General features: G+C 40.8%; 1 protein-coding gene across 5 annotated transcripts in view; it reads left to right on the top strand.

The window, feature by feature from the left end:
• The first annotated feature begins 374 nt into the window (after positions 1–374).
• The window catches only part of atp2b1a (ATPase plasma membrane Ca2+ transporting 1a), a 57,158-nt gene continuing 45,298 nt past the window's right edge, over positions 375–12,234 (top strand). For 4 of the 5 annotated variants that reach the window (XM_050035696.1, XM_050035695.1, XM_050035693.1 and 1 more), the window contains exon 1: positions 375–526. The gene's annotated coding sequence lies outside the window, so the exon portion shown is untranslated. Of the gene's footprint in view, positions 527–9,415; positions 9,563–12,234 lie in introns of all 5 variants that reach the window. The other variant, XM_050035694.1, reaches the window with a different exon arrangement.

Genomic DNA, 12,234 nt, shown 5'->3' with positions numbered 1-12,234 from the left:
AGATGAGTCCTGTCAGCTTACTTCCGGCTTCGTCAGAAATACGTTTGAGAAAGTGGACCAAGTTATGTTATGGCTGCTTTTGTCCCATATTGTGTGCAACATGATTTCACATTTAATCCGCCATTTTTAGAAAAGTGCATCCAGACAAATATATTTATTATATTAATTAAGAAGATAGGTTATTTTGTCTGCACATGTTTTATTAAGGTGTAAAATTTTATGAATGGCTGCCGTGTTCATTGGGAATATTTATATACATTTGCTGATTAATGTGGTGCCAGTAAACCGTTACGCAAACAGCTGTACGCATGTGTCATATGGTTTCCGGTTAAGCGGACACGGGTTTTCCATGCGCTCAGATGGGATGGGAACTATCTTGACAGCTCTGCCCGGAGCCTTTGGTTGTGGTTGTGACAGTGCAGTGGGCGGGATTTTACCTCAGATCAGGGGAGAGAGTCTAGTCTTTGGTGAGACTGAGGGGGAGTTACAGAGAGAAAGGGACCTGGGGTGCTCTTCAGAGTACGGAGTGAGTATTTTTTATGGTTATCTTTTCTGCGCTAGCGCCACAAAATGCCGCAAGATAAGGGCTGCTTCTGAGTGATTCAGACGCTGCATGGAAAACCCACACCGGTTAAAGTCTTCATTTTTGTGTGCAATGATCAACGAGGGCCAGCCACCGGTGGGTGGCTGCCTTGGTTTGTTAGCTTTATACCAAGCTAACATCGTTAGCCAGCGTTATATCTTGGGAGAGATACTGACATTGGGCGTCTCGTTCTCCAACACAGGTAGCTAATCAGCCGAGATGCTGCCAGGCTTTCTTTAATTGTGCTTAGTTTACTCAGACTTGTGCATGGCTCTGGGCTAAGTTTCCCGACTTGACAGTCTTTTAGAAGTGCCTTTTTGTGGTATATCACTTCTTTGCAATCAGCATAAGCTAACGCCTGGGAGCTAGTTGGCTAACATTGTACGCTAGCCTGGAACGATGTTTTTTAACGTTCGGCTCCACGCGACAGTGTCTCGTGGACAGCGGGGAGACGTTGAGACGTCGGGGCTCGTAATTTACAGACTCCCTGTGAAATAACGATAGTCGCTTTAAATGTGGACTCGTTGGGAGAAAGTTACCTGTATTTCATTCTAACGTGGGGTACGTTTTACGACCTGTCATTCAGTCTGGTTGACGTTATGTGGACCCCCTTTTACACAGAGAGATAATGTCAGTAAGCTAACGTTAACCGACATGGAGCGGTATCCTCCGACCGTTGGACACCACGCGCTGCGGTGGCTCACGCGGACAGCTCAGGGAGCTCACAGAGAGTCAACCGTGTGGACACATTGAACTTATTTTGTCGGCTCACTGTCAATTAAGAGTGACTATACTAGATTTGTACTTAAATAAAAATCATTAACGTCTCCCCATGATGTCGAAGTTGCGCACCCATTCGGGGAATATCATTTACCCGTGTTGTCTTACTCAGTTCCCCCTTTGATTTGTGTCCCTTAAAGCTTACCCTGAACCCAGCCTTTACCCGCAACGCTAAGCCTATTTCATAAAGTCAAGCTACCTACCAAACCTAAATGTCATAGCAGGACTTCATCAGTGCCAGCTATAACGTTATTTAAAGAAAAAACGTTCATTTATGACCAACACCGCAACCTCATCTTCAAAAAAACCGTAAACCCTGAACGCAACATGTCGCTTTAAATGCCAGTTGTCTTCTAACGGTAATACAGTTCATATTCCCTAAGCTCTCCAGCTACTACAAGTTGATTCCGTATATTAACATTACACCCTTGACCTTTAATAGATAACGTAATTGTAGTTTCGCAAACATCGCCTGCAAGTTTCCAGGTTGATGTGGAGTGCAGGCACTGAGCACCTTTTGGTGTCTAGTTGAAGGGATCACTCCTTATCCAATTAAATAGCACCCGGTTTGCTGCAGCGCCAGCAGTGTCTTCCTGTGTTTGTGTAATGACCTGTGATCCTACAGTGGATTGCAGATAATGTTGCAGTTTTTTTGTTTTTTTTATCAAAATACATTTGAATTTAGACTGTGATTCAATGAGACAAGGTGTGCCAGTCACTGTAGTGGTTAGCGTAGACGTATTACATACTATAATGTCAGCTAAGCTATTCCATGGCCAAGCATTATGGTCAGAATACCTTGCCGCAGAGTATGTGTGTGATGCATTGACAGTTGTTGGCATTCAGTTTTGAATGTGTCTGTATTTTCTACATGTTACTACAGTAGTAAAATATTATCCAGGTTTAGTATTGAGTGATATTTTATTTAACCTGTCTAGCTCAGCATGTATAGAGATTCGGAGTTTGTTCAATGATTCACTTAAACCATCAGTAACACTATCTGTTGCTGTGTCTGAGCCCTTTGAACTCAGACTGTTGCTGTCACTCAAGAATGCCAAAAATATCCTTTCTTATTCCTTGCTATACCACGCTTTTTTATAATGGCTGACTATTGACAACACTGCTCGCCCTGAAGGATATGAGTCAGTATTTTTTTACTCTTATTTTGTAAATTGTTTTGGAAAGTGGTTGTATCTCAGAGGTAAGATCACTTGACCTCCTTGGCTGAAGGTGTTTTCCCTACTTTCAATTTTAGACCAACAACCTTTCATGACTAAAACACTTGGTGTCTTTATGCAGTGCGCATGAGGTTAATTAGCCATGCTGGAGACGATGTGATTTCTAGTAATTCAACATCATAGCTTACTGTTAAAGTAAGTGTTGCTTGCTTCTCATGGCATGGGAGTTTTTAGTAGTCACATAGTCACTGCGAAGTAATGCAGTGTACTGAGCACACTTTCTTCCAGGCAGTTCTCGCCTGTCACGTCTGTCCCTAACTCATCACGGATGAGTCCCCCTTACAGCTGCTTGATATGTCCACTGATGCCATTGTCATGCTCTGCACTTCAGTCACTTACAAGCATAGCCTCCAAAATTCAGTAGTACTCTGAATAGCAACAGTTGATAATATTTTACACTTGTTCAGTCTGCATTTCTTTGTAAAATTTTCTGTAACTGCCTAGTAAAAGGCATTATTTTAGATAGCAAGCCACTGTAGGTCATTAATCTAAGGTGACATTGACATGGAAAGCTAAATATAGTCTGCTTTTCTACCATGCACAAGTTCAACATGTTTATGGTACTATTTACCTATGAAGTTTTGCTTATCTTTCTAACTCTGTGTGGATTGTAAATCCAAGGTTATTCCAAGCAGAGGTTTTAGGTTACGTGCAGTTTGACTCATTCATTACTACTTATTAATTCAAGTGCGGCCTATAAAGCAGTAGAAAGTGGACAATGCAGGTGTGACAAAAATTAATATGCTTTTTAAAAAACAGAGGAGTTAATGTAATAGTTGCAGGGACACCGAGGGGGCTATAATTTGAAAAATTGGCAAAACTAATCAGATAAACTATGATCCTGCCCACTAAAACAATTATATGGCACACTATGAAAAATATCATGAATTAGTCATCAAGTCAGCCAGAAGGTCTAACTATGCTGAGAGTCAGTCTAGCAGACATTTATTATGTTAGTTTTGGCATTTCTGGAAAGCTGGTGGGCTTCATGGCCTGACGTGCCACCGATCACAATTACATTTTTATGTAGAGTGGAAGATGTAGCTGTCTTATTAGTGTCTGCATATGTCTAGAGAATTGAAAATAACTATTTATTGTTAAACTTTATGGCAAAATAATTAAGTGTATAAAACAAAACATTGAAACTGCTTTGGAGTCTAGCAGTATTGGTTATTTTCTCCACACATTCAAACTGTCATTGTGACAGTTTACTGAAACATTGCTATCAGACCAGTGGAAAAAAGCCAGTGGCTGCAGTGTCATATTGGTGTAGCCACTGAAACCTTTTCCACCAATATGGAACAGGCTCCTATCCAGTTCTCACAACTAGTTTTAAACCGTTTAAATTTTGTTGCAACCTGAAAAGTTAGTTTCCAATTGTGACCACAAAAACAGCAGGTTTTCCTTGACCTTAAGTGTGAACCATGGCATCATCAGTGGGCGTGTAATAGTCTGCAGGTTGGAAAGAGAGGATGGAAAAGGCAACAATAGAGACATTAAGTGAGAAATCATCAGATAAAGAGGGCGTCTGTTGGTCCATCCAAAAGAAATACCTGAAATAACAGAACAAAAGCTTGAAGACTATCAATGCGATCCATCATTTTGCTGCTACTGTTTACTTATGTTGTGCATCGTGCAACGCCCTCCGTCGAGGAAGCATCCTTGACCATAGTGGTTAGTGCTTAAAACAGGTGGAAATTCGGGTGGTTCTGTTAGATAGCACCAAGGTTCCAAGAGTCCTGAACACAACCACTTTAGGAACCAGAGCTAATTTGGTTGAAAAGGGGTGTACATGTATAATGACTACCCATACAGGTCTCTTCCCAGACTTCCAGAGCTCCATCTCATGCGTTATTTTGTGATGTTAAGATCTCTGTGACTACGGCTGGGTATCTTTCAAAAAATTTTGGTATTGGTAGTTTACACATTGCGGCAATTTAAATAGTCTGTTTCAACTCTTGACTTGAATTGTTCAGCACACACACGCAATATGAAATGTTACATGGGTCCTAGTTTAAGTACTGCACCTACTACAGAAAACAACCATGTACAAGTAGGCCAAAATTTAATGTTTGTTAAACGCTACATGCTTAAATCCCATTCATCATAGCGCTGTCCTCAGTAATCTCTGATGAGGGGGAATCCAGTGGTGGAGATTTTGAAGGACGCTCTGGAACGTGAGGAGAACATGCATGCTGAGAAGAAGATGGCTGCGGTTTGCTCTTCATGCAGTCAAACATGGAGTAACTTTGCATCACACACTTTTGACATGGAGCCTAATAGAATGGAGCACCACCTTTGATCTCGTCTAATAGATTTTTTTTTACACCTATACGACACACGCTGCAGTCAAGCCTCTCAAAATACCCCCATCTCTGGGCGTAACATAGTTTTTTTCCTGCATACCTTTACGACGTGAAATGTGAGACAGCCAATCACTAACATTATTAGATCTTGGTACAAGCGTGCTGCATGCGTATTGGCTCACTGACGCTGAAGCGATTTACTCCCCAGGTATTGTAATTTGGTACATAATCCCAAGGCCTGTTTTCAAAGTATGGTACCCAGACCTGTTGGTGACCTCTCTTGAGTGGCACTAAATAAGAACGGTCACATTTCACATTGTCTGTCACACCTTTAAGATTTCAGGTTTCTTTTTTCAGAGCACATTTCTCTCCATCTACAGACAAATCCACCAACAGATTTTTGTCTTGGGCTTTCTGGTGACACCGCCATTACAGCAGTGGCTTAGCCGCACTGAATGCAGTGTCACTGACGGTGAAAGCACAGATAGTTAGATTGAACCCCTCCTGAGGGATAAAGGTAGCCCATGTGAATCTAGATGTTATTCATCTTGAAACACTAGACTGAAATGTATTATGATATAGTCTTTGGGGAAAAAAATAATGTCAACATTTAGAGTTTTGGCCGACTTACATCGGATCAGGGTGAGAGTGCTGTGTAGCAACCTAGCCCTATCCAGCACTAGCTTTCAGACTTGATTTACTTCTACCTCAGTCTATAATAGAATTGTGTACATATATGTTTGGCTATCACAAATTGCATTCCCTACCGCAAGTCTGGGTGAAATTACTTTAATGCTCAACTCCAGTGCATCCTGAGATTGTAATGGTAAGGACAGCAAGGTCAGACTGTGGTTGCAAATGGCAGGGCAGCAGGACCTGAAGCCACTGGGCTGCGTTGTAGAATCACACATAACAAAGAACACATAGAGCCTCTCATCTTCAAAGTGGCTCGATGAAAGATGCTTCATTTTGGAATATTTTCCATCCTTTGGACATGAAGGACTCTGCGACGGCTAAATAAAACCATCCCGCCTGGTTTTCTCTCCTCTAAGGGGAAAAAAAACATTAATATTTTCACAGTCACGGTTTAAAGCTGACTCTACAGTATTGACAGTGCTAAGGCTGGGATAAATCTAATTAATATTCAGTACCTAAAATGTTTTATACTATATTTAATCCTGCCAAAAAAAGAAATAAATAATGCTGTGAATAAAAGTGTGTCGGTCACAGATTATAGGCTACCTTTAACCACAGGATAGTCTTTCAGTAATCAGCAGTGCTTGGAAATTACTGAGCACCTCAGACGTACATGATTGCATCACATGACCTCTCACCGTTTACACAGCCACTGTCACAATGATAGGAGGTTGTACTGATGTGAAGACATAATGGAATACTGTAACCTTTGTGTGACATCTGACATCGTACATTGATGAGGTTTATAGTGATATTCATTGAAAGTCCACCTTCCACATCAGCTGTATTTTGTTGATTGCGTCAATTTAAGGTTTAACAAGAACTCAGGATTTACCGCATAAGTCTGGGCCGAAACCCATTTTTAAAAATACAATTGGTCGATAGCCGATATCTGTACTTATTTGTCGTTGCTTATTTTGTTTTTGTTGTAATTTATTCCCCTTTTTCTGCCAGGGAAACAAAGAAATCTTCATTAAAAAATAACTGTTTTAAAGTCAGTCTGAAGCAACCTGCTGCTTGTCATTTTAGAGGCAATCTGGAAATCCATCGGTAAAAAAAAATTTTTTTTCTTCCTTTACAATGTAGATTGCAGAATCTGTCTTGAGAGATTATTTTAGAGGTGACCAAATGCCTCCATGAAGAAAATGTTGAGGCATTTCTGTGCACCAAAAGCTAGAATTAATGTCTCCTCTGTGTTAAGATGTAAGGAGACAAAGTCCAGCCTCAGTTTCAGGCTGGCATGTTTTTCAGCTGCATGGATTTTGGGATGCACCTTTAATTTTTTCATTGTTCCATTTCAAGAAAATGAGACAAAATATGAGTATTTAATAATAATAATAATAATAATAATAATCTTTATTACGGACTCAAATGGTCCACACACACACACACACACACACACACACACACACACAACCATTACATACATTTAAAATACATCATTAAAAATAAAAAAAATCTATACTTTCTCACACACACACACACACACACACACACACACACACACACATATATATATATATATATATATTTAATTCATAGGACAGTACTTGTTGAAAAAAAGAATATGTTTTTCTTAGGATACAGGCTCAGCAGCAAAAGTACACTGATTTATTTAGTAGGATAAAGTAGTTGCAGTGTTGGGTGTCAGAAACCAAAGAGTCATTCATTTTTGATGTACAAACTTATTTATAAATGAGCTCAAAATAATGTAATAACGCCAAAACTGTGGTGTAAGTATTCTTAAAAAATTATATACGGTGACGACACATTTACGTCTCCTCCCTGGGTAGCTGCTGCCCCTTAGATCCAGAGATTACAGTTGATTATCATTTTAGATTACATGTCGCTCCATACATGAAGTAGGAAGAGTGGAAGAGGAAAAGGGTGTTGATGGTGACACCTCTGACTGTGCGTTCGTATGAACTGGCAGTGTGACAGCGTCTGAGCGCCGTGTAGAGGTTCCAGTCTGTGTGGTGAAGTAGCGCTCTCAGCAGCGAGCCATGCAGCACAAGGAGGGCTGGGTGTCTCTGCTTTGTACCCTCCACATTTACATGGCCTGACCCAGTTCAGCAACGGCTAGCAGTGGGGGAGGGGGCAGTCTGGGGGAAGCTAAAAATACCACCCCTCGCATTAGGCAGCTCCATTGCAGAGGGATCCCTAGAATTGCTATCCTTGACTTGCATCAAGTTGTTGGCACGTAGAGGTGTACAAACTGCCAGAGGGTTTCCTTCGCGTGGAAACAAAGACATGAGTGTATTTCTGAGATGCCCACCACTGTTGTCCGATCCACTTGTTTTCTCCTCGCCACAGCCTTCTGGGTAGGGGATTCAGTGTGCATCGGATGTGTGATAGCAGCCGCAAATGGCTACGGTAGAGAGGAGACTTGGGATTTACCAGACTCTGGTCCTCGGGTTAAACCACCTCGTATTCCTGCTGAGCTCTGGGTTTGCTGCTGTTGTGTGGAAAGGGTTAACCTTAGCCACTGTCATTCAACCATACCATGCCAGCTGTTGGCTTGGAGATCCAATCACAATGATTTTCCACTGTTGTGACATGTGACCTGCTCCGCAACCCGAAACTGTCGCAGCGCAGCAAATGTTGGCACTTCCTTCATCTTGGCGTTGTTGCTGCTCGTGGGGTTAGGGGGTGTGAATGTGGGAGAGGGCTCATGGAGTAAGACATGGAGAAGGCAGAGAATTGCATTCATTACTATAGGCTGCACACATGCTCTGCCCATGTGGTGCCCAAGGACAGCAACATATTTCTACTATTTTAAGATAAGTCATTTAGAGACCATTCACACATTTACAAAGCCACATGTTAATGCAAGGTGCAAGATGGCTTACAGACAAGTGCTACTGTTAGCCACAAGAACCTCAAAGGCTTGGTAACAAAAAACTCTTGTTCTCAGATGTGAAAGGGTGTTAAGATGTTAGGATGTGTACACTGTGAACTGTTGATAGGCTAAACCCATTACTAGTGAGTGAGTCGATCTTTTCTAATCTTTTATTTCGTTTTCTATTCTGTGAAATAGTTGTTTTTTCATTTAGTACAAAGGTGTCAAATATAAGGGAAGCAATTAACCTTTAACCAATGAGGTTAATAGCGAGTTTTAATAGTGTTTTAAAATATGAAAAAAAAAAANTATATATATATATATATATTCATATATATTCATATATATTCATGTTAGAGCTGGGCAGTGTCCGCATTCCCATATAGAGATTTAACTGTATCATCTACCATCAAAATGCATCACAATTTTTGAAATTGGTCCAAATAGTCTACAAGAAAAATAGGCCATCTGATTTAAAAGCTCTTAAATTACCTAGAATTTAATATTTCAGTAATGCTGTTGATATTCACTTTCTATAGAATTTTATGTGGGCAACACTGACATTTAAAAGTGGTCGTCACTAGGCATGTAGGAGAATAAGGCCATTAATATCCCAGAATGCCATCCATATAGAACAGCGACTGGATAAATGTTTTATATAGCCATATAAAAGCCTACGTTTTAATGGCAATGAAACACTTCAAATTAAATAACTTGAAAATAAGCTAAATGTAGAAGCAGCCTGTTAAACAGAGTGACTGATCAGTGGGGTACTGGCAGAGGTAAAGGAGGAAAAGGACTCTGTGCCAAGTGCCACCATAAATCACCAAGCCCACTGTCCACCGTATGGTTCGCCATGGTGGAGGGACGCATATCTCTGGTCTGTTCTACCAGGGGACCAATGGTGTGTTCAAGGAACTATAAAATACATATATATAGTTTAGTAATACAGTTTCCTTGGTTGTGTTTGAAGGTCTTCCCGGAGAACATAATCCATGATCTCGTCACCTAACTACACCAAGCACGATAAGAGGAAGATCGTGACCACTGTGAATGTGGCGTATGCTCTGAAGAGGCAGGGACAAACCTGTACGGCTTCAGTTGATGAATAGATCCATTGGTAATTTACACCCTAAACTCTGGTCTACATTATATACGTTTATATTTAAGTTGTCTTGGCAACATATCTTATAGGTCACACAATATTCAAGGCTATTTGATATGCTATTAATAAGTTTTATTTATTTGACCTATTTCCCACCAGGCATTTTGGCCATTGAGATTTTCCATAGCCAGACAACTACACGTGATGCTGTGACTGGGTGCCATTTTTAGTTTTATAACAATCTCCTGGTTGGCAGCATTAATCTTGCAAATGGCGATGTCATTGGCTCTTTGTTGACGGATTAGTTGAACTTACTTTGGGGTGCACATTTTGCTGTTTGCCGTCCCTATTTTTTATATGTTGAAAGGTGATTGTTACTGATGGCAACCAAAGGCTAAGAATTGTCGCCAATTTCTCAGAATGGTTGCCAGTGGCAACCTGGCAATCCTTACCGTTGAGCCTTGGTGGGACAGAAACTGACACAATTCTTCTTAAACCGAAGTCTACTGATGACAGTTGTGTAGTACATTGGAACTTAACTGTATGCATGACTGTCTAAAAAGAGATGGGAGAGCTGTCTTATTAGTCAAGATGTTGCATGAATGGCTTACTTTACGATTTGACAACTGTTTTAATATACCATGAGGGAACGACAGGTGCTAATATCTTGCACATGTCTTGAGAAGTGTGGCGTGACTAGTAGTCCGTGGGTCTCACTTGGGCTACAGAGAGGTGAACCTTGAGTTGACATTTTTGAAAGATTGGTCTGACATTCCCTTGTATATCTGTCAAATCCCCAAGAAAAGGCCTTTGTGGTGGTGCAAAAAGTAATAATTGATGACAAAGATGTCAGTGGATAAAGTGAGTTTTCAACATGCATTGAAGACCTCACCCTAAACCTGTGGTCAGTACAAAAGGTGCAGGAGTATTTTCTCTTCTGAATAGGGATTTCTGTGATCTGTCCCACCTCAGTAATACACCCGACCCTGCAATTATGCTGTGTAATAAATAATAAATTCTGTCCCGTTTTCCATGGCAGATGGCTCCAAATAGAATCTCAACATGTGACAGAATAGTTTCCAAGAATCTCAATGGAATAAGCTGCGAGCATTCATTTGTGCAGTGAGCAATAATAAAGGCTTCAGTTTTCTCTCCTTCTGCATCTGCGTCCCAGTTTAAAGTTCTGACACATTTTGAGTTTTAGATGCTAGTTTGGAGTTGCACTTTTGATGTCCTGTTTGGCGTAAAGACAGATGAATGGTGTTCTTGAAAACATGTTTTGGTCTTTCTTGTAGCCAGAAATTTTAGAAAGTGAGTAAAACCTCCCCAGCTGAGGTAACTGCAGCATTTTTCTCCAGACAAGGAAAACGTCCCCGTCTGCCTGCACTGGTGCCTTTTTTTATGGATCAGATGGCCGAGTCCAGGTTGTCTGTGCAGTGCGGATTAACAGTCTGATAGTATGGCTTTCAACCTGAAAGTACAGTGTATGTTCCAGACTAGAAATAAGCTCATCTTGTCGAATCTTTCCAATAAATCCACGTTAGTCCCTTGTGGTTTAAGAAATTAATCAAATCAAGTCCTCCTTTCAACAGATTGATTGTGTTGTGATGTTTGCTCATAGTCCTGTGTTTCTGTTTCTATCTGAGCTTCACCAAGAGAAATTTCTATCAACTTGGTCGTCATGAATGAATCAGGCCTTATTGTGTTAGGCTGATTAAAGCTGAATGGACAGCAGCCTCTCATTAGAATGGACTCTCCCATGTAGAGCACCATGGAGCTCCCTGATGCCACAGATAGTCTTAATTAGATTAAACAGAAGGCTTTTCCTGAGGTAATTAGTCACTTGGTCCCTGCTCACTACGTTACCCCACCAGTTACACTGCAGGGAAGCTGGTGGCTTTTGATTCTGATTTTTTTAATGGCACCTACTGTATGTTGTTTAACATGATGGGGCACTGTGATACAATCTTCTGGGTGTGAAAGGATTTGACTCTAAGGCTTTACTTAACACCTGATTGTATTAGAAGAGGAAGCTACTGTTCTTTATCATGCAGTTTGTCCTCATAGTGTGTAAAGTAACTGTAATCTCTACTCACTATTAAAAAGAAAGATCACCCATCTCTGCTTTTCTCATAGGAGTGAGAGTCCTCTGTTGGGGTCAATATAAATTCAACAACATGAAAAGAGTGACGGCACAAATCAAGTTGGGGAATGATAATAAAGTTCATGCTAAAAATTAAAATACTTCAGGCTTTTAATTCTGTACAGGAGCTGGGATCATTTTAAAGTTGCCCCCACAATTATGGATGTAAGTTTTGTTAAGTTTTCCCTTTGTTAGTCCGACACCCATAACTTACGGTAACTAACTGGTTCATTTTTAAGGGAAAAAAGCACTGCCGTGAAATACAAGAGGCGCATTCCTTGTTGTGTGCCCCTCCATTGACTCACTGAAGCGCTGTCCATCTGAAGGTGATGAAATATTAATGTTTTGTGATGTAAATGTACTACCTTTTTATTTTCTGTTGGCATTGCTGAAAAACAGGCAGCTAGCCCCAGTAACAATGAAGAAACATGGCGCCCATTGCCCACCCTGTGGTATCCACTGGTTACCCGCTACCAGCGGTAATGGCAGAATGAGCAGTGCTGCTAGCTAGCTCCCACTTGACCTAGGTGGTGCCCAGTACAGA

This window comes from Epinephelus moara, chromosome 23 (genome assembly GCF_006386435.1).
Source record: "Epinephelus moara isolate mb chromosome 23, YSFRI_EMoa_1.0, whole genome shotgun sequence".
Lineage (NCBI taxonomy): Eukaryota > Metazoa > Chordata > Actinopteri > Perciformes > Serranidae > Epinephelus > Epinephelus moara.
Note: the sequence above shows the minus strand (reverse complement) of the source record. Positions and strands in the feature narration are given on the sequence as shown.